The sequence below is a fragment of the Tinamus guttatus genome, unplaced genomic scaffold (assembly GCF_059628265.1).
Source record: "Tinamus guttatus ecotype Peru unplaced genomic scaffold, ASM5962826v1 Tinamus_guttatus_pri_ptg000213l, whole genome shotgun sequence".
Taxonomy (NCBI): Eukaryota; Metazoa; Chordata; class Aves; order Tinamiformes; family Tinamidae; genus Tinamus; species Tinamus guttatus.
The window spans coordinates 5,383,958-5,402,114 of record NW_028288747.1 but is presented as its reverse complement, the minus strand read 5'-3'; positions in this window follow the sequence as shown (position 1 = coordinate 5,402,114).

Below are 18,157 nucleotides of genomic sequence, written 5' to 3'. Positions count from 1 at the left end.
GTGAGTGCATTCCAGTGGCTTTCTAAGAGGGTCTTATCTTAATAGTCCACAGCAACTTGTAAGTGTCCTTCGTCATTTCTTCCCTTGTGATATTTGGAAGAGTGTATCCTAAAGAAGTTACTGGAGTGACTCCTGCAAAGAGCAATATTCTATCTCTGTCCCATTATTTCTGCTGTATATGACCTTGACAGCTAGACACCACCAGAGAGGACAGCCTTTAGAAAACTCCTGTTCTTAGGCAGTAAGATTACAGAAGACACCTCAGATGATAATGTGATCAGGCAAACCAAGTGGAAGAATTCCAAAATATTTTTCAGTTAGGGAGAACATATAATGCTTACGTCAAAAACCCACCAGGAAAACTAAACGGTTCTTTGAATCCTTCTGCTCAATGCTTGGTACATATAGCTGGGGGAGTAGGGCTGCACTGAGATTAAGGTGAAGAGGCTCTTAAGATGTGAAATCATAAGCTAGATTTAATACTGGGTTATGCTCACTTTACTACGCTTTGCTTGCAAGCAGGCCTGCCTCTCTTCACTCTAGTCCTTGGACCTCTTGCAGTTAGTTTCCATTAGCAAGGGGGCAGGTCCATGTGGCTGCCCCAGCCTGGAGAGGGAAAGCAGAAATCGTGAGGAGCGACCCTGCAAAGAGCTCAGAGCAAAGGCCAGAGGCACAGAGATCACTAACCCCTGCGCCAGGCTGCTGTGGCAAGCAAAATCCTCTTCATATTGCTGGCTCAGCTATAAAACACAGCACTATTAAGTAGGACTATCTGGAAAGCAAGTATTAAATTTCAGGAATCATCTTTCTGTTGTTCAGGTTTGCATTAGTTTGCAAGACTAGAGGAGAGGACTATACTCCTTGAACGGATTTTCCTGTGTAATGCTGGCCAAGAAACACTTAAAAATACATTTGTGTTTGAGTAAGAAGGTATGTTTTAGGAAAGTCACCAAGTCTTCATTTCTAAGATGCTTGTGATAGAAAACTACCACATCTTTTGCTTGTTGAAGTCATCTAAACCATCCTTGTTGCTAAATATTTACAACATCTTCTGGCTGCCAGATTTTTTAGCTCTAGATTGGGACCAAATTCAAATCCTTTGATTTTTTTCCAAGAAAAACAAGAAGCGATAAACAACAAAACTCAAAACCATGTAGCTTGGCAGGCCAGAGCTCTTTTACCTGGACCATGAAAATGATCCATTCAATATCTCTCAGTAAGCTGGAAAGAAAGAAGCATGTAAAATCTCTCTGCTGCCATTGTTTGTCAAAAATCGTGAGACCTATAATTCTTTCTTACAAATTATTGCTATGTAGAAGAATTCCCTCGGTTAGTTCCCTAAGTACTCCCTGCGCTAAGCAATAATCCAGAAATTTCCATGAACACAAAGAGGATGAATGCCAAATATTAGCTATGTATGGTAAAAAAATCAATCTGTTAAAAATTAACATGATCTGGTAATTAGCCATTCACAAATCTTTACTGCTGAGGGAGATATTTTTCTCCTTCCTTATTAATGGGTTATATAAATATTTAAATACATCCATTTTTAGCAAGAACTGTACCTAATCTGCTAAAATAATGTCATCTTGTGTGAATAAAATATGTAGTTCTTCTTTTGAAGTATTTTATAGCATTTCAGATTTGGGTAGTTATTCTGCTTTTTACTATATAAAGTAGTCTATATTACACTGCTGCAACATTTTGTAGGTCTTAGTCTGCAAAAATACATTGCAAACTCTAAAAAGGCAAGCGTTGGGCGATTGTTTTTCTTCTGCACCTCACCAGGACAGCATAATTCAATCACTCAGATGTCAATGTTCTTCCAGTTCCTGAATGACATCTTTATTTTCCTTGAATTGCAAACACCACCAGCATTTCAGCCAACAGAACAGCCTTCTGCCCAAACTGTCAGTCATACATTTAACATTTCACAGTGGGGTCTGGAGGGGTATTGATCCCAGTGACGAGGGCAGGAGGGGTCACACAGTCTTGCCTCACTTGGCAGCCAGTTTTCAGAGCCCCTTGGGAAAACTAAAAGGAGTCTGACTTTTCAAGAAGATTCTTTTGGTGCTCAGGATTTAACCACGCCAAACCTTATACCCGTGATTTGTGACCCTGAATGCTGAGGACGGCCCAGAGCACATGGAGGTCAGTAGGAAACACCCACAAGCAGAAAAGATGCTCTGCATCAGATACTGATCACATGAGATCTCCCTGTCAAATTTGTTATCACTTAATAATGGATGTATATACATTAAATACACACAAACACACGCACACATATATATATGTGTGTATGTATGCATATATATATATTTATGTGTCAGTCAAGCTTCTTCTCCTCGAGCAATAACTCTTTAAAAAAGGAATTCACTTAAAAAATATTGAAAGTCAAAAAGTTTTATGGAAATTTGAAAGAAATCATTATTTTATGATTAAATCCCGGTCTTCATATAGTAGAGGCTGAGTAAGTAAATTAGCCTACTGCAAACTATTTGCCATTCCCATTACAGAAAAAGTGTTTGTTTAAAGTAGGTAGAACAGACTATAGTTACAATGTTTTTTCTATAAATAAAGCTAAGGTGAATCATTTTAGCAAAAGCAAAGGCTGTTTTTGACATTTAGTGCAAGTGTTTAAATTGTACTTTTCAGAAAATATGGTAGCTGAAATGAGATAATTTGGCACTGACACAAACTGCTTTTGACTTAAAATGTAGTATTGGTAATTTTAAAAGTAGGCTCTTATCTCTCTAATAATATAGTTAGGCAAAAGCAAACATGATTTAAATCTGTATTTTTAACTACTAAAATGACCACTTAGAGAAATTAGGCAATTTAAAACTGTAGTTACTGGTAACAAATTGCTAAATTTCATGTATTATAGGACTGACAAATAGGTAAATTGAGCATTTGGTTACCATTGTGGGTAGATTTAGAAGGTGAGTTTTTTGTGTTTTTTTTTTTTTTTTTTTTTTTTTGTAGATAACAGGGCTTCCTGTGATCCATCATAAATCCTTCAGCCTTATTGCTTCATTAAGAAAAATATATGTATCATGTGCCCTTCTACTTATGCATAGACAGTTGAGAATAAGAACTGACATATATTTTTAACTGCACAGAAATATTTTCTGGTTTCCTACTTTGGCATATCATGTTTCTTTTTACAATCTGTATTAAAAAACAGTACCAGGCCCTGATTTCTTGTATCCACATGAGAAATGGGGGAAGACTTGTCAGCACTTGGTGAGAGTTGGATCTCCTCTGTCACATGCAGAAGTGGTGCAGGTTTCTACCTGCTCAGTGCCATTTGCCATCAAGAGGAATAAAGACAACAGCAGCCGCTAAGCAAATTAAAACCCCATCTTATCTTCCTCCATTTCTATAATAGCAGGTCTTCCTATCAGGCCACTTTGTAGACAAGCAGATCTCTATTCCTGGCACATACAAGTACCATTCTAAGTACTGAAATTAAAATACGTATATTAGCAATTTCAAGGCAGGAATAAATTATAAAGACTTTTAGACATGAAAGGGAAATAAAAAAGAATCAGAGCCAATATTTTTTGCTTTGAATTAGAAAATATTTTGCAGGGTGCAGAACTGAGCTTTTTACTCACCACCTTAAGCAGACTAGAGTCGGCTTCTGATAGCATAGTAAATTGTGGCAATTATTATATCTGCAGGAAATTCTGTAACTCTGAAACCCTTGAGATTGTTTAATCTGCAAGGATTGACAGTCTTAAATTGTGATTGTTTCACATTGTTTCTGTTAAAACCACTGTTGTGTTTTGTCTGTCCTGCCCCAAAAGCGTGCTGAGTCAGCTCACAGGGTGCAAAGGGGGACCCAGGCTGTTCCTTCATGCAGCTCTATTCAGGTCCCAGCAAAGCTGTGCAGTTGTGACCCTGCTGTAATTGCTCTCCTCACAGGAGATACCTGGAAATGAATGTGTGGTGCTTCAGCCAAAGGACACAAATGACATCTAAGCAGCAGCGGGCACTCATATGTTTTCATCTATGTTCTTGAAAGCACAAAGGTGACATGGAGCTAAATTAGTCCACCTAAATTACTTGGTCTTTATTTTAGTATTATTCTCCCTGGAACTGAGAAATGAGTAAAAATACTCCATTCTGGTCTGCAAAACTGTTTTATCACAGTGTAAGAGCCAGATTTCCTGAGCAACAAAATATCTATACAACAAACACTGCACAAAAATAACTGATACATTACTCATATGTAAATATTTGCAGAATAATTACATATACCATGCATGTGCTCAGTTACAAAAATCTGGCCCTGGAATCATCCATACCTTAAGGAAACTTCTCTCAAATGTTCTGATGTAATTTCCAGGCAATATAAATGCTAGCTATACTGGGCAGCTTTCCCAGCCTTGGAGAAGAACGAAGTATTTCTTCAGCGAACCACTGTGATTCCTTAATGTTGATTCCCTTTTCTCTGCAAGCCTGCAGTTCCCTATTCTGCCTGCCCCAGCTCCTGACCTTCATATTGTTGACCTCAGTCATGGAAGGGAAAGCTGTTCCAAGAGAATACACATTTGAAGACAACATAATTTCCCTGTAATTTACGGGCTGGATTAAGCCTATCTATCCTTCCTTGACTTTGGAGGCTTCTGCATCCTAAGAGACCCAAACATATGGTTGTATGTCTTTGCCCTTCCTTAAGACAGTCATGTGAAGAGAATGGAAATGAGTGGAGAGGATGGGATAGGAGGGAAGGAGCGCACAGGAGTGAAGGGTTGGGACATTGAACTGATGGGTGTGTGTGCATAGTTGGAATGATAATTGCAGCTATGTCACCTTTATCAAAAGTTTCTGGAATAGAAAAGCCTCTTCAGTTTTACTGGAAGAGAGTCTTTTGGAGGTATTATTGGATGTTAACATGAACATCATGAGCCTTGCTTTCCTCGCATCCTCCCTGCTGCTGAGTTCAGCAGATATTCAGGGTAGCACTATAAAGCTTGCTTTGCGTGTAACTCGCACAGAACCAGAAGGCAGGTGTAAACACCAGCGACTGTTATTGTTTGCACTCAGGTAGTGCCTGAAGGCTTCTAACATTTCTAGTGTCCTCATTGTATCCTTTGCTGCTCAAACATCCCGAATGGAACTATGGTCTGTGTGAGGATCACAGATAGCTGCATAGGAAAAGAAGATAAAAAAGGCACAAAAAGAAAAGCAAAAACAAGGGCAGAAATGTTATCAAATGTGCATTCTGGTTGTAGGGTTGTCCTTTCTGCTGCAGTTTTTTACTCCTTCAAATGTGAGTAACCAAGAAATTGTTCTGAATTGTTAATAGGACTTTGTTCATTAATGCAACATTCATGGTTATATACTGGTGGGTAGCAGATGGTGGGAGAATGAAAAATGAAGAGCCTGAAAGATCAAGGAAGGGAACTAAAGCTGAAGGAAGAATCTAACAAACAGCGGAAGAAAAGTTGTTGCATTATCTGTTTATTTATGGCCAGAATTCAAAGAAGTCTCACCTTATTAGGAAAACAGAAAGAGCAGCTTTAAGAGACGAAGAGATGAAGTTCCTTATTTTGTAATTTTTCTTCCATTAGTTTTTGCCATTGTTATTTTCCCTGCTTTCTCTCCTGTACATGAGAATCATCGTAACAGGCTAGAAACTTTAAAGCAGTATGGGAGTATAAGAATTGCTCTTTACTGTTCAAAGCTCCAGTCATGGTTCTTTTCCAGTATTCCTGCCCCAGGGTCATCTAAACAGATCTAATAGTTATTTCACAACGCTAATGCTATCATGTTCTTCTGCTGGGCTTGACTTTTAGGAGCCTCATTCTTAGAATCATAGAATCATAGAGTCGTTAAGGTTGGAAGGGACCGCTAGAGGTCATCTAGTCCAACCCCCCTGCACACGCAGGGTCACCTAGAGCACGTGGCACAGGACTGCGTCCAAGCGGGTTTTGAAGATCTCCAGAGAAGGAGACTCCACAACCTCTCTGGGCAGCCTGTTCCAGTGCTCTGTCACCCTCACTGTTAAGAATTTTTTCCTTAAGTTCCTGTGGAACTTTTGGTGTTTCAGTTTGTGGCCATTCCCTCTAGCTCTGTCAGTGGCCACCAGTGAAAAGAGGCCAGCACCATCCTCCTCACTCCCTCCCTTGAGGTACTTATAGACACTGATCAGATCCCCTCTCAGCCTTCTCTTCTCCAGGCTGAACAGGCCCAGCTCCCTCAGCCTCTCCTCATAGGGCAGATGTTCCAGGCCCCTGCTCATCCTCGTAGCCCTGCTCTGGGCTCTCTCTTGCTCTTATTATTTAATCTTTAATCTCTCTCTTCTTATTTAATCTTTTTTTTTTTTTTCTGGGACATTGTTCTGTGAGAAACTGTCATTGTTCTGTTGCGAAATAGCCTCACTAAGACTGAAAAAGAATAGTCTATAGAGTTTTTAAAATAGCTTATATGTGTTTGCTTTTATTCAGGTTTTAGGATGGGTTTCATAATTACCTTGTGAATATTGCAAACTGAACTTGCATTGAGAAGGCATAACTCTGTGCTTGGCCTTCTAAAACCTTTTCCTAACTTTGAAAATCTTATTCTTCATCAATACCATTGTGTTTCTACATCTGTATTTAAAATGACATTATTGTTTCACATTCTAAATGTATTTTAATACCCCTAGTTTAGTATAATATTAAGCAACATAATAGCGATGATGGGAGGTTTATGATCTGCGTTTACCAGTTCTCTACATGATTCAGAATCCAACCTTCTTTTTCAACCCTGAAAGGCCCAAAGATAACAGCCTGACCTATAAACGTGGCCCTGTGGTGTTTTGGGCTGGGTCATTTCTCAAAGCGTGCCCTGTACTATGCAAACAGCTGTTCCACTGGGGTTTGAATGATTGCTCTATGGCTGGAAAAGTGCGAGGGAGTAGAGGCGAAGGGAATCAGGAGACAGGAAGTAGGAACATGGGGAGAAGTGAGGGAAGAACAAAAAGGAAAAGGGTCCTAAAGTAGATGATAGAGATGAACAAGTATAAACAAAGCTTAGGAAGAGATAAGGTACCAAATACTGTAAAAAAGACAAAAGGTTGATTGTAGAATCCTAAAATGGTAGAGTAGAATAGTAAAGACAGTAAGTCAGGGAAGTTGAGAGAAATCTAGCTAAAAAAAAAAAGGGGGGGGGGGGGGCAGAAAATATCAGTAAGGGACTAAAAGAAAAAAAAAAGAAAGATAAAAAGAATAAAGAAAAAAGACTCCATACAAACAGGAGAATAAGACTTTTTTTACTTTTATCTTCATTTAAGAGTAGCAAACTTCAACAATAAATAAAGAACATTTTTAGGTTAAGTATACTGAGGTAGTATTTCTACAAGCAGTAGAGATACATAAGTCTAAATTGGCAGAATTATTGTGAAATGAATATATACTGTATAATGTAAACCTTAAACAGTAAGAAAATGTATTGCTACTAAAAAACTTACAGAATAATATGAAGTCTAGGAAAGTGATTAATAAAGCTAATTAAGCAGATTTTAAAGCATAGGTCTATGTCCAAATTATAGCACCATGAGAACTTACAAGTTAATCTTGAAACATGTAAATGGTACTGTAAAACATGGATATTTATGGTAACTGTGGGGCTAGACCTCAGGTTTAATATAATAGTAGAGTTCTGAATGGAAGGAAATAAATTTCCTTTTCTAAAAGTTATTTATATCTTTTCTTGTCCAAAATACAAAATAATATAGAAATAGCTTCCACCAAATGCAGGAAAATATAAGCCTTTGCCAGGAATTCAGAGTGTCTGGATCTCACCTCTCATGTAACAGGAGAATACTTACCTTAAGGAAGCTAATTTTCCCTTGTAAAAATGGACTGTAATTGTGAGAGCCAAAATGTAAAATAAGTGAGACAGTTCCCAATAACTGGGGGAATTATAGAAAACAACACTGCCAGGATCTGTCAGACATGGAGGCTACAGGATTTTTTTCCCTTTTCTTTTTATAGCTAGGAACATAACTAAAATATTACCATTGATTCAGGGACCACAACAGTTTTTTTTTCAAATGGATTATGCTAATCTAGAATGGACAATTTGGAAACGTGCATTAAGCTCAGTGATTGAGAATCACGAGAGGTACACCAAGAAAACTGCCTTAAACACACTGCTGATAGAAAACCAAATTTCTTTTGTTCTCTTTTAGCAGAGGATTTATTCTCTCACAGGTAGTCTTGCATAGATTTCTCCAGTGTACTTTTTGCAATTTGTTGGGCTCTTTTTTTCACAAGGCTATTAGACAGAGAAACTCAATATATAGACTGAAAATATCTGATAACCTCTATAGACTGAAAATATCTGATAACCTCTATTAAAAATATTAGAGTGGAATAGGTAGAGGTTTATTGAAAGACTATTTCGGATGACACTGAAAATTACAGTGTTCTTGTATATAGGGAATCTAATATATAAATCAAAACCATAATTACATGTTCTGTAATTAGATTCACCATAAAAATGAAGCCAGCTTGATCTTTTTTTTACCCGACTTGTTCCATTGCCTCAAGATATTTCACCCTTCACCAAATACCTTATGAAAGGCACAGGTGCACAGAATAATTAAAATGTGATACTAAATGGTCTTAAGTGATTGAACCATGACAGTGGATATATATGAATAGTTAGCACAAGGAGAAGTTTATGAAGCATCTTTTCTTTCAGACAGCAAGTGGATTCTATGATCATGGTGACATGACTAGCTTGCTGGGAAATAGGAAAGCTAAAACTTCTTCATCTCTCTAAATGTTAATTCTTTCAGAAAGCCAGACTCCTGAAGAGGGCTTATATTTGGAAAAGGGAAGGGTTGATTAGTCAATTCAGGTACCCCTTCCAAAAGAAGATGAATGGCCTACAAATTATGTCAATACATAAAGATTATGTCTTTCAAAAGATTTAAAAATCTTACAGTCTGACCATAGTTCCAAACAAGTATTTAAATAAACATCATATACACTCATTTTCATTCTTCTGTGACAGACATGACTTAAAAGCATATTGCAGAACTCATCTTGCTAGATGTTACCTCATCCCAGCAAAGCAATTAGAAGAAAAATGCTAAAGCCTGTGAAATACAAGTCCCAGGATTGTCACTTGTACAGATACAAGAATTTAAAATGATTTCCTTTTCATTTAAGGTCTTTTGCTACTACTCTGTCAGACCTTTTGCACTTTCCTAAAATCTCAAGAGTACAGCTAGAAAAAACATTGCCTGTCAGACTTGACAGTCATTTCACAGAGTCCACTTTCCCTTTTCATTAACCTGATCCTGAAAGTGTTTAGGAGAAAAACAGCCAATCTTACATCACTCTAAGCTAAATTCGATCCTATAGAGTTGTGTTGGTGACTTCATGAAAGTAGCTAGTGCCTTTGCTATTGATTTTACATGGAAAATGATCAGCCACTGCCTTGTCAAAGGGACTGTAAATTTGGATGGTTCAGTCCTTTTGTAGGGTGGAGAAGAGACAGAAGGAAAACAATTTTCAGTCTTTTTAGTTTCTTTTTGGAAGGACTTGGAACTGCAAAAACATTTGACATGCCAGATTTAAACGATTGATCAGGAAACATTTCTTGTCAGGACTTGAGTCTTGACTGCTATCTATGATTTCATGGCATTATGGGGAGTTTCATTGCAATATTCCTGAGAGTCGTGCTCTCAAAAGCAAGTACTTAGATGGATTTCAGTTTTAAATTAGCTAGGGGCCTTTAGGCACAAATCTAACTATTTTAATGATCTTTTCGAAGATCAAGAGCAAGTTAAACTTTTCATGCAGAGAAAGTATCACTAGTGACCAAACTTAACTTAACTCTATGGCATTCTAAAAAAAGGGCATTCTAAATCCATTTTTTTCCATTTATTACATTTACCGTTTCTCTTGTCAAGTATCTCTAGCAAGAGTAGCTCTAAGCAAAGGGCTTATCCAAAATGAACTGATGCAAAGGAGGAGATATTTTTGCTACTAATGAGAACCCAAGGCACCAGTTAAGTCTAGGAACCGTCCCATGGTGTGAAACCATCATTTTAATCAGGAATCGAGAAGTGTTTTGTGTCATTCTCTTTCACTACAATATCATATTTTCCTGTCCTCCTGGTAATATTTTCATTAAAATTTAAGCTCTACTTTCTCCTACATATTGCACAAAGCAGAAGTGTATTACATTGACCTTGTCAATTTTCTGAAATTTGACTGGCTGCCTACGTTACCCTTTCCTTCTACCACCCAGGCAAACTTTAAAAGAGAATAAAATCACCAGCCTACTAAAATACATAAGATCCGAAAGGTTAATGAAGTACAGCAAGTACATAATATATTGTACATGAAAAGTTTAATGTCTTGTTCTCAGAACAAGGATTGTAACAAGGACAGAGAACGACAGAAAATTAATCAATCCTCATGATAATGCTTGTAATAAGAACAGGAATGGTTACTGAAAACATAATACTTAAGAAGTGCTAGTTTAAAATTGCAGTCCTGAGATCCTCCTTGAGCTGTGAAAGAGTAGAGGATGGTCATTATCTAATGGAAACTGATAGGTGCAAAAGAGAACAAAACGGAGGCATAGCTATGTTCAATGATAAATATCCATTATAGGTTATGTTTTCAAGATCTTGGCTTATGGAACTAAATTATATATTTTATAGAAACTTATCATCTAGGATTTCCTTTCATTGTTTTTAAATTGGAGTATATGATGCTGGCATGAGGTCTGTATTTAAAATGTGACATGAATGTTCCGTATTTCTCTCCAAAATGAACAAAACTTGTACAGTTTGAAATTTGGGGTGTATTAGAAATCACATTAGTGCTTCAAATGCAGGAAATAGTAAAAAAGACATAAATGCAATAATTCAGGGGAATAACAGCATTTTATACCAGAAGCTAACTCGACGACACAAATATTCCATTAGAACTTTTAGAATAGTTTCAGAAAAAGCTTTTATTCATTTTCAAATTATTTAGTAGTATGTTAATCTCAGAATATTGGTCTTTCATTCCAAATCTGAAGGCTGAAGATACTATCAAAACTTAACCATCTCATTCTTTATTCATCAGTTTTAGTTCCTAAATTGTTAAGTCAAAATCCAGAAACTAATGACCAAAGTCAAAGAAAAAAAAGTTGTATCTTTTACAACTCATTAACTGAGTGAAAATTTCTGTGAGAAGAAGCAATTTAACTTCTAAAACTGACTATATTTAGAAGCAGACCACAAGGCATATGAAAAATTCAATCACTGCTTTGGTTCAGCCATTAAAATTCTTTCCAATATTTCAATGGCAACTGCTTATAGCAGTCTTTTCCCCATGACAAAGAAAGCAAAATTGCAGGTGACTATTCAGTTTAGCTTGTGGCTTCTGGTCATCAGTGAGTCCCAACCAGTTGAAGTGTGGGCTCTTGGACACTCATGTTAAATGACTGACAGTGGGAATATGTTATTTGGTACTTTGCTGTAAAAACAAACTAGCAAAAGCTATTGAAGTTGGTGTTATTGGGTTATTTGGCTACATGTACTTTAGCAAATAGTTCAATTGGCGGCAAGGTGATGACTTAGTTAATATTTCGGCTTTTTGTTGTTATTGTTTACTCTTTTAACTTCAGATAACTACAAACTAGTTCATTTGCACCAGGAGTGCATAAGGTAGACACATGTTCTTCCAGACACATGTTTGAACATGTTCTTCCAGTTTAGTTTTATGTAAAAGAATCCTGGTCATGCACTCCAAGAACAGTCTATGATGTTAAGATTTGCCCATTTAGATAACAAAAAAGTCACAACAAGGTTTGTTATAAAAGGCTGAATGGACATGGCATACATATAACTGTTATTAAACATGGCACATGTTTTATATAGACATACATCTATTGCATAGACAATGCAATGGAACCAAGACAGGAAAAGGCTGAGAATAGCATAGAGTTTTTTTCTGCTTTTGGTACTTCACTACAAATTGCATTGTAGATACATACTCTAAAGTCTCAGAGAGTCAAACCAATGAGATCCAACTTCTCCACAGAGTTTTTAAAATTAATGAATGTTCCCATGACAGCCAAAATCGTTTTAAATTCAAGACTCTGAAAACTTCAGCCAGGTCTTTATTGCTGATGACAAAAGATAATTGTACATAGTGGATACAAATCCCCACATACCAATTCCGTTGTCAGAGTGGAAATCACAGCTAAACTAAGTGGAAAGGTCATTTTTCTATTTTCCAAGTTGGAGGAAGTTGTTTGAAATTCAGTTTCCATATATCAGTTAGTTAATCTAACAAGAGATACAGCTGTGCTGTGCTGATTTTACAATGCTGACAATTTTGAGGGCTCAAAATGTTGAAAAGAAAGTAATGATTCATTTTTGCACTTTAACATCTTCAAAAATCAAACTAAGGCAATTTTGAAATGAAGCTAGTTCAAAAAATACAAACAAGAGTTAGATGGTTTCATGTATAAAATGGTATACACTTGTATAGCATTGAGGGGATATTTGTGTGATTATATGAAACTGGCATGTGAGTAATGCCAGAATAATTGTAATACAAGAATAATTCTATTTTAAGTCTTATGGATATATTATTTATTTAAATAATGTATAATACATATATAATTTAATATATACAGTATATTTATTTAAATAAATTATTATTATTATGATAATTTTATTATGATTACATTCTTATTTTAAGAAATTATTAATTTATTTTTTATTTTACTTATTTAAATAAATTTATTTAAATAAACAATACAAAATGTTGAGAATTTCTCTACCTTTTGCAGGAATATAAACTTTATCAATTTTGTCCACTTCATCCCTGCATATACTGGATAAAGGTTTAATAGAAAATTTTAGATGTTCAGAGTTCTGCTTCAGCATTCTCTCAAACTACTAGTCAGAGGGCTAAACCAAATCCTTGAATAAGGAATGAAGAAGAATGATGGATTTTTCACAGCTCTGGCCTTGAGAGGGAAAGTGGAAATCAAAGTGGAAATAAGAAATTGGAACAAATGTAATTTCCCTATCTAGCCTCCCAACTCCTACTGCAAAACCAGTTTAGCTGCCTTGAAGCAAATGAAAAGATCCAAGAAATTAACTGGCTCTTCAAGATACGGGAAAGCAGAGTATCTTGTTTTTGAGAAAAACTGCAGAGGCAACTTCCTCTAAATTTACATTTTTAAGCAGCAATACTTTACACCTATAAACAAAGCTACGTATTGCCCTTGTCATATGTAGTTATTAGCATTATTTAGCAAAGTCAGAGCTGATCTCTGGATCTAAGAGTATTAGAGTGCTGAAGTTAGCCAAGTTAGAAATTCTCTAGTCAAAAATATGTACAAAATCCTTTATGTGTCTTTGTAAATGAGATTAATAAATATCTATCCTGCTTTTCAAGATCATGTAACTTCATATACTTGCATATATCTTTATTTACTTTATATGGCTGAAAAGTATAGACAAATGCTACCTAGAGTCCTCTTGGCTAAGTAAAGAGTCAGCTCAAAAAATTCTTGTGACTCACTATCATTTTAGAAAAGAGCATGAGACTTGTTGAGGACTTTCAAAATGCATCAGTAGGAACAAAGCAACAAAGTGTTCTGAGGTTCAAATGTCATTTTGAATCTCTAACAGCCAGTGATATAGCTAGGACAAATCAAAAAGAAATAGAGGTTGATGAGTTAGGTATGAAGATAGTATAATTCATGTTAATGACATTTGAGGATAGTTGATGTCTAGCTTAGCAATGCACATTTTTTATTTTAATCAGTATGATATAACTTTAAAATCATAATTACAGAAATGATTCTCATAAAAAAAAAGTTCTGCCTATAAATAGTCAAATTATGCTGAATTGATTTGATCTTATCTTTAACTTTCTAATATTGTCATTCTCAATTTCTCTACTCGAGTATGTGCCACTATAATCAAACCTTTGTTAACACAATTAATTTCTGCATACCTCATAGTATGATCAGAAGAGCAGAGTTTTGAGGTCCTGTAACAATGAAAGTCTATATAACAAAACACAAGCTCCAGCAACCACTAGGCTACATGCTCACCATTGTGAGCTGCTCTTTTCTTTCAGCCCTAACCCAAATGCAGGAATTTAGAACTGTAACTTTAATTTAATCGATCTCGACAAGATTTCTACAATGACTGTGAAGCAGAAAAAGCACTGGAAAAAAAGAAACCTGCTGTGACTCTGAGGTGTCCTGCAGTTTCACAAAATAACACCCTAATTTGCTTTCAAACAAACATATTATGCCTTCCTAAACACACACGGAACATTTGCTTTTAACACTAATATCTAATTACAGAGTCCTGCCAATCTTTGAGTGAAAAGCAAATATATAATGGATATGGCCCAGGCTTCTACATCACAGTCACTCTTTTTTTTTTTTTTTTTTTTTTTACGATAGGAGTAATTTACTGATCTTATGACCAAACAAAAATGACATCGTCTTATTTCCTTGGTGTGATTTATGGTTTTCAAATCACAATTTTGTATTGCAAAACAACCCAAATTTTACTGCGCTACAGTACCTGTATCTGTAATGGGAAAGTTTACATTCAAACAAAATTGCACAGGTACTGGAGTGCAGAATGCCACAGTTCAGCTGTAATTCATGCACTGAGCCAGGCACTTACAGCGTGTAGATTAATGACATAGTCTTGGTGAAAGCTTTTGTAGTTCTAAACTAAGAAGAAAAGAAACAAGAAGAAGTAGGTTTTCACTTGAATTTTTGCAAGGAAAGGAAGGGTCCTAAGGCAATTGTCACACAGAAATTCCAAAAACTGTAAGGGATAAGAAAAAGGGGTTCGGCACAGGGTCAAGGATAACAAAATGTTTCTCCTGTTAGAAATCTGTAGATACTGAATTAGTGAGAGACCCTGGAGATCACCAGATCCAACTCCATGTTCATCATAGGGCTAACTGCAAACTTGGATGAGGTTACTCAGAGCCTTGTCCAGTTCAGTACTCAACATCTCAAAGGAAGGAAATCACACAACCTTTTCAGGCACTTTTTCCAGGAGTTGACTGTCCTCATACAATGTTTCTGATGGTTTTATATCTAATCAGACATCCCTCTGTAGCAGTTGTTGCCTCTTATTCTCTCATTATACATCCGTGAGAAGCATCCATTCCTGTCTATCCTGAAAACCCTTCAGGTTACTGAGGACATCATGTCCTCCCCAGCCATCCTTTTTCCAGGCCAAGTGAAGCCCATTACTGGAGCATCTCCTCACAGGGCAAGTAGTCCTGTGTCTACCCATGAGTGTCTACCCATTTAGCTGATGACTTCCATGTACTGTCCATTGACACAGCATGTTTATCCCCTCTCAAATCCATGTGATTGCTCTCACATACCATTTGGACCACAGTCAGAGCCCAGATTTACAAGAGACGTATAGGAAACTCAAACACCTTTGTAAACTTAATTCAATACTGAGCGCAGCTGGTAATTACAAGCTCTCCAATTAAGCTTCTAGGTACCTTTGTCTTCTAGGACCAAAACCAGGAGCATGCTGAGCTCTAGTTTGAAAAATATTCTTTCACCTTCCTACTGTCCTTGCCCCAAGGGATTGACTCTCAAATGAATTAACGTTATGCAGCAAATGGTGTCTTATGTCTCACTGCTTAGTGAAACTAAGTACTGTCACAGCACAAGGAAAATTCAAGCTGTCCATTTCAAGGTGAAAGTAAAAAAAAATTCCCCCCAATTTAAAGATTATCATCTGATAAACCTATTCTTCTCACTTTAATTGTTTTTCTCCAGAAATCAACTCAGGACTACATTTTCAGGTGAATAGTTCATCTGACTGGCTCTTAGTAGGAGCTCTGCATTATTTTGCAGATGATTTTCCATTCTCAGCTTCTAGAAACTGCTGGAGTTCTTGTCCAAAAGATTAAATGCTAGGTCAGCTGTCTACTTTCTGAAATGCTCATTCTGATATTCCACTCATCCTCGACACTATTTTATCTATAAGAACCGTGCATATGACATTCCTTTTAAAAAGCTATAGGAATAGATGCAAATTATTCCAAAGTTTTTTTCATATTATGTGCTGTGTTATTTATGACCAGCAATGTTAAGTGCTGTGCGCTGGAAAAATTGACCCCAATGTGACAAGCTCCATTTTCACGAAGTACATTTTCCCAAGGTAACTAGTAAACTTTCAGCTAATTTCTAGGATAGATCTGGGGGAAACAAAAATACCACAGGCACATTTTTCATTTAAATAAAGCATTTTGCTATGTAGCTCACTTTCTCTTAACATGCTCAGAACAGCCTGCCTCTATTTTAACCACATTTCTTCTACTGAAACTACTGGGAGTTGTGCAACTATCGATGTTTACAACTTATTAAATGCACAGAGGAAAACATAAAATACTTCTGCTTCCTACTGCTATATCTTAATTCAGTAAAATTTGGTGAATTTTTGCTTTGCTGATGTCAGTGGAAGTTTTGCATCTGGTGTCAAAGGGGCCTCAATTTTAGTCAATATATCAGTTATACTTGCAGAAATAGTTATCAGTATTTCTGGAAAACTGTTCAGTTCCTTAGAAAGAAATGTCCTGGTTATGCATACTTTGGAACCCAATGGACCCAATGCTAATGCAGCTGTATGGAGACAAGCTCAGACTTGCTGCTTTGGCCAAAAAACCTTTGGTGTCAGCATGCGCTCATCTCTCAGAAGGTGCTGTGAATCCACCGTATGACATGAGGGAACACAGTGGTCTTATTAGGGCTGAGATAAGCAGTTACTGCTACAACTTATTTACCATAAGAATGTAAGTCATTTTGTGGCTATGGCCATATTGTAATTAGAAGGCCATTTCTTTTTAAATAATTGTTAATTCACATCACTTCAAATCTCAGAGAAAGGTACCTTTTAGAGTATGCGTTTAAGAAGTAAAGATGGCTGATACATGCTGAAATGCACATATTTTCATAGTTTTGAACACAAAAATATGTCTTTTATCACCTTTTACCCTTTCCAAAGACACGACTGGTTTCATCCATCAATATATAATGAGGTACACTGACAGAGCCAATTAAATTTCAGATTTCTGTAAGGGAAATATTGCATGACGGATAGCCCACTCAGGCAGAGGCATGAAAGATTTCTCTCTATTCCTCAACCAGTGATAACAATAGCTCCTAAATCATTCTCTCAGTTTGGGCTTGTATACGCATGACTAATAGGTAACCACTGAAATTCAAGAGTCAGACATTAGATGAATCCCAAATCAAATCATAAGGTCAAATGAGAAAAATTGGGAATTTCACATGGTACTATCTTGATTAATCTTGTAATACACATAATGTTGATTGATCTTGGGATTGGAAGCAGAAAACAATGGTTGCAAGTGTGAGAATAGCTCAGCAACTCTCTAAATCCATAAATCAGCTTTACAGATAAGTTACTCTTCTAGCCAACTTCAGCAGTAGTTGTTCTAGGAGTTATGGGGTTTTCTGTCTCCCTTTCCCTAGTGCTTAATCTTCAGGCAGCATTAATTTCTTCTTTTTGCTCTTGCTTCTTGACGCAACTCAAAAATTATGTGAAACAGGGAGGAGAAAAAAAAATAACAGGAAATAGCTAGAAATGTAATTCAGAGGGGGCTATTTACTCCCTGAGTATACCTGCAATGCTTGGTGTTTACAGTGAGGAATCTTTCTTATGGTTTTATAACCTTATAATTCCTTATAAGACATGTTTTGAAAGATATTTTCGTAATGGAAATATGAAATTGCGTGGGTACTGTGCCAGGTCACAGCACTGGTTGCACACACTGGCAGAGGATGCAGGGGAAAAAAAATCCGACAAGAAATCTTTCATATTGTAAGAAAGTTTATTGATTTTATTTTGAAACTCAGGTCTGCTGATCCATGGAAAATATACATATTTTAACATTCACGTTCTCCACCTGAACTACAGTGAAATGTCAGCTGGAGAAAACTTCAAAATACACTGCATCCCTTCAAACACACACACAAATCACTTCTGTTTTCATCTTTTCTTACAGCGTTTTCTCAGATGTGGAGACTTAAATTGACTCTGAGCCATTGGCCACTACAATTGGGGTGAGTTGGAGACTAGTAGTGAGCGGGGTCGGCTTGGTGATTT